This window comes from Nyctereutes procyonoides, unplaced genomic scaffold, assembly GCF_905146905.1.
Source record: "Nyctereutes procyonoides isolate TBG_1078 unplaced genomic scaffold, NYPRO_anot_genome, whole genome shotgun sequence".
NCBI classification, from domain to species: Eukaryota; Metazoa; Chordata; class Mammalia; order Carnivora; family Canidae; genus Nyctereutes; species Nyctereutes procyonoides.
In genome coordinates this window covers 16399884-16405852 of record NW_026575020.1, presented here as the reverse complement: position 1 = coordinate 16405852, position 5969 = coordinate 16399884, and positions in this window count along the sequence as shown.

The following is a 5969-nucleotide window of genomic DNA, read 5'->3' as shown; positions in this document are numbered from 1 at the left end:
ACCACTTACCATGTTTTTAGATTGTTCTAAATGCCATAAATAAGAGAGTATGTTGTATATATATGTTGGCATATATATATGTGTATGTGTATATGAATGTGTGTGTTGTTCACAATTATATAAATAAATAAAAATTTCTCACGCTAACTACATTAGGATGAGGAAACTCAAACCATAAGAGACTCCTAACTCTGGAAAACAAACAAAGGGTTGTAGAAAGAGAGGTGGGTGGGGGGATGGTCACTAATTGAGTGACTGACACTAAGGAGGGCACATGATGAGATGAGCATTGGGTGTTATACTATATATTGGCAAACTGAATTTAAATAAGATACTTTTTTTAAAAAGATGAGGGAACAAAAAAAAAAAAAAAAGATGAGGGAACTGAAACAGCAAAGTTAAGCAATTTGCCCAAGCCGAATCCAAAGGAATTTGGCACCATAGTTCATGTTTTTATTTTTAAAAGATTTTATTTATTTATTTATTTATTTATTTATTTATTTATTTATTTATTTATGAGAAACACAGAGAGAAAGGCAGAGACATAGGCAGAGGGAAAAGCAGGCTCCTTGCGGGGAGCCTGACACAGGACTTGATCCCAGGACTCTGGGATCATGACCTGAGCCAAAGGCAGATGCTCAACCACAGAACCACCTAGGGGTCCCTAGTCCATGTTTTTTTTTTTTTTTTTAAGATTTTATTTATTTATTCATGAGAGACACAGAGAAAGAGGCAGACACATAGACAGAAGGAGCAGCTCTCTGTGGGGAGCCTGATGTAGGACTCCATCCTTTGACCCCGGGATCACGACCTGAATCAAAGGTAGACACTCAACCACTGAGCCACCCAGGCATCCCCCTAGTCCATGTTTTTAATAATTATTCTATGTATATATCAAGGGCACTGAGAACATTAAACAAGCCAATAGATCCTTCACATCTCCTGAACTTCCCTCTACAAAACACCAAGTTCTTTTTTTGGACTTATGATACATCTGAAAGTTATTGTAAAGTTCTTTTACACAAGAAAGGAGGTAACAAATTTCTGATTTTGAACCTTCTTTGATCTATGACAAAACTCTTTAGGTTATGGAAATCAAACAGTTTTTCAATCTAAAGCACATTACTTTGGGATCAAATGTAAATACATTAAAAAAAGATACACTGGAGGGGCACCTGGGTGGCTCAGTTGGTTAGGCATTGGACTCTTGGTTTCAGCTCAGGTAAGGATCTCATGGGTTATGAGATCAAGCCTGCTCTGTGCTCAGCAGGGAGTCTGCTTGATATTTTCTTCCTCTGCCTCCTCCCCCACTCCTGTTCTCTTTCTTTCTCAAATAAATAGATAAATCTTAAAAAAAAAAATACACTGGAGAAGGGGAGCCCCGGTGGCTCAGTGGTTTAGTGCCACCTCCAGCCCAGGAAGTGATCCTGGAGACCCGGAATGGAGTCCCATGTTGGGATCCCTGCATGGAGCCTGCTTCTCCCTATGCCTGTGTCTCTGCCTCTCTCTCTCTCTCTCTGTCTCTCATGAATAAATAAAATCTTTTAAAAAAATACACTGGAGATGTCACTGAAGGTGGTAGTGCCAGGAAGGCATGGAGAACCAGGAAACCCAAGGACCAATAGCTAGGACTAGAGTGGCTGTCCTGGAGATAACCCTCTCACATGTGATGCCACTACAATAACCCACCCTGCTCCTGAACAGGAATCTGAGAATGTCCCAAGACCCGTCCTAGCCTTCACCAGGTGGGCCTGTATAACATGTCCATGTTTAATAAGGAGGGATGTCTTATTTTTTGCTCCCTTCTCACCAATGCATTGTTGGGGCAGAAGGAGAAGGTATTTTTAAAACAAAGCACAAGTACAAACAGCATAAGTAAAAGGTGTGAAATTGCAAAAAAAAAAATTGAAATTAGGTTAATAAATCCATGTCTTTATATTCCAGATGGTTAACCAGTGAACCACAAGACAGAAATAAGTTTTTATATAAAACTGTATCTACTTTGGTAATTTGGATTTTTAGCTAAAAAAAGGAAAGCATACTTCATTTTTTTTTAAGTTATCTCTATTTTTTTTTAGTTGAAGTATGGTTGAAATACAATGTTAACATTAGTTTCAGGTGTACCACATAGTAATTTGATAACCCTATACTTTTTATGCTATGCTCACAAATGTAGCTACAATCTGTCATCCCCAATACTATTACAATACCATTGACCATATTGCCTATCCTATACATTTTATCCCTGTGACCCATTCATTCCATAACTTGAAGCCTGTATCTTCAATTCCCCCTCAACCATTTTGCCGTACCCATCTACTGACCTCCTCTCTGGCAAACAACAGTTTGTTGTCTGTATTTAGTGATATGTCTGATTCTGTTTTTTGTTTGTTTTGTTTTTTATATTCCAAATATAAGATAAATCATATTTGTCTTTTTTGACTTTTTAAAGATTTTGTTTATTTCTTCATGAGAGACACAGAGAGAGAGGCAGAAGACATTTGCAGAGGGAGAAGCAGGTTTCCTGCAAGAAGCCTGATGTGGGACTCAATCCCAGAACCCCAGGATCATGACCTGAGCCAAAGGCAGATGCTCAACTACTGAGCCACACAGGTGACCCTGCCTGACTTATTTCACTTATCATAATACCCTCAAAGACTATCCATGTTACCAGAAATAGCAATATCTCATTCTTCTTTAGTTGAATAATATTCCATTGTATATATACACATCTTCTTTATTGATTCATCTATTAACGGACACCTGGGTTGCTTACAGATCCTGGGTTTTTTAAATAATGCTGCAATAAATATAGGGATGCATATATCTTTTTGAATTACTGTTTTTGCTTTCTTTGGGTATTGGAATTACTGGATCACATGGTATTTCTATTTTTAATTTTTTGAAGAACCTTCATAGTTTTTCACAGTCGCTACATCAATTTACATTCCCAATAGTGTACAGGTATTTTGTTTTTTCCACTTCCTCACCAACATTTGTTGTATCTTTTCTTTTTTTTAAAGATATTATTTATTTACTCATGAGACAGAGATAGAGAGGCAGAGACATAGGCAGAGGGAGAAGCAGGCTCCTCACAGGGAGCCTAATGCGGGACTCGTCCCAGGACCCTGGGATCACGACTTAAGCTGAAGGCAGAAGCTCAAACACTGAGTCACACAGGTGTCCCATATCTTATTTTTTTAAAAATATTATTTATTTATTTATTCATGATAGACACAGAAAAAGAGAGGCAGAGACATAGGCAGAGAAAGAAGCAGGCTCCATGCAGGGAGCCCAATGTGGGGCTTGATCCTGAAACTCCAGGATCACGCCCTGAGCCAAAGGCAGATGCTCAACCGCTGAGCCACGCAGGCATCCCATATCTTTTCTTTTTGATTGTAGCCATTCTGACTGATACTTTACTGTGGTTTTGATTTGCATTAAGGAAAACATACCTTTTAAGATTATACTTGACTTCATGCAACTAATTACCTAAAAACAATTCCCAAAGGCATTTTTGAGAGAGAGACAAAGATTGCCTGCCTATATGCCAACTGTAGAACCAGGCTGCTCTGTGATATTTTTCCTAAAAGGATTCATTTAAAACATATTCACCGGGGCAGCCCAGTTGGTTCAGCGGTTTAGCGCCACCTTCAGCCCAGGGCATGATCCTGGAGACCCAGGATGGAGTTCTGCATTGGGCTTCCTGCATGGAACCTGTTTCTCCCTCTGCCTGTGTCTCTGCCTCTCTCTCTGTCTCTCATGAATAAATAAATAGAAACTTTTAAAAAAAAATCACTTTGTGTTAATTTCAACTGATTAACAGTGAATAGCTGCTTTTCTGTGTGAAGTAATAATCTGAGACTGAGTTCAGGATGAACAAAAATGAACTTGATATCAATGGTCAATATCTGCCATAGGTATGGGTAGGTAAAGTGATAGCCCAAGTGCTATGTATTTACCATCCCTGAATTAATGAATACAATTTCTTTTTTTTTTTAAAGATTTTATTTATTCATGAGAGACGCACAGAGAGAGAGAGGTGGAGACACAGACAGAGGGAGAAGCAGGCTCCACGCAGGGAGCCTGACGTGGGTCTCGATCCCTGGACTCCAGGATCACACACTGGGCTGAAGGCAGCACTAAACCGCTGAGCCACCTGGGCTGCCCTACAATTTCTTTTTCTTTTTCTTTTTTTTTTTTTAAGATTTTATTTATTTATTTGAAAAAGAGAGAGAACATGAGCAGGGACAGGGATAGAGGAAGGGGGAGAGAGACAAGCAGACTCCTCACTGAGTGGGGAATCTGACTGCTGGCCAGAACCTAAGGCCCTGAGATGATGATCTGAGCTGAAGTCAGATGCTTAACCAACAAAGCCACCCAGGTATATCCACCCCAGTGGATACAATTTCTATACCAAAAAAAACCATCATTTGTAATTTATACCAGAGCTTAAAGTAAAACTGAGAATATACATATGCCAAACCAATAAAGACCATTTTTAATAAAAATAATACGATCTTACTATACCATAAAATTAAAAAACACCCCAAATTACTCTCCAAATGTTTTGAAAGTGAACTGCAGGTCAGCCACATCTCATAAGAGTGAAAGAAGGAAAATAAAAACTTTGTTCAAAGGAAGCAAGCTGGGGGCAAGATATAATGGAAGTTAAGAGAAATAACTGGGCACAAAGAGAGGGATAAACATTCTATGAAGGAAGGGGCACAGGTACTACAGAAAACCAAAAGTAAAGTTTTCTTGTCAGGCAAAAGAGCATTAAGAAAAAACATTCAAACTTTGTAAATAGGCAAAAGAGATTACTGAGATTATTCCAATAGAATATAAAATATAATTCAGCAGACCCTCTGGGAATTATGTAGGGATATGCATCTTAATTTGACTTTCTATTGAGTAGGCTATTTTGCAACTTAATAGGGGTAGTGGTTAACTTGCAGGTAATTGGGAACAAAGCAATTGCTCTTCCTATTGGAGAGCAATGTAAATGATTCCGTCCTTTGTCATATAAATACAAATCTCCTGGTAGAGATTTAACTGCTATCCATCTAGAAAATATAACCCAAAATACTAGGTCTCTTACCATTCATAAATTTGCATCTTTTGACAATCTGTTTCAAAATTCCTTTGACTACATAAATTTTCTGTTCCTTGAATTTTTCTTTGAACCAGTCTTAGTATATGTTCTCATAACTAACGAGTTGAAGAAAGTATTTGAAATATTTTCCTATTATTTTTTAGTAAGAGTCATGTTTTTAAATTTTTGAAAATTATATTATAGAGGCACCTGTGTGGCTCAGTTGGTTGAGCATCTGCCTTCTGCTTGGGTCATGATCCCAGGGTTCTGGGATCAAGCCCTGTGCCTGGCTCTCTGCTCAGCAGGGAGCCTGCTTCTCCCTCTCCGTCTCCCTGCTGCTCCCTCTGCTTGTGTGTTCTCTCTCTCTTTCTCTCTGTCAAATAAGTGGATAAAATTTGAAAAGAAAAGAAAAAATTATTTTCTAGCAACTGTGTATAGAAAATAATAAACTAGCTAAGCGGGGGGAAAAAGAGTTACAGAGGACCTAATAACAGGTAATAAGAGAACAGCAAAAGAGTGCCACTATGCAGTTAACAAATATCTACTTTGTTCTAGAATGATGAAATGGTGACTTAGCATTTACTACTAAGAATTTACGTGTGCCTACATGAGCTATGTAGGTATCTCCTTTTCAAAAGTAATTTCTGAAGCTATAATGTTCATAAAGATATGGTAACTTGAGGCACCTGAGTGGCTCTGTCAGCTGAGTGTCCAACTCTTGGTTTTGGCTCAGGTCATGATTTCAAGGTTATGAGATTGAGTCCTACATCCAGCTCCAAGCTCAGCATAGAGTTTGCTTCAGATTCTCTCTCCCTCTCCCTCCCATTCACACTCTTTAAATAAATTAAATTTTTTAAAAATAGAAACTTATCTA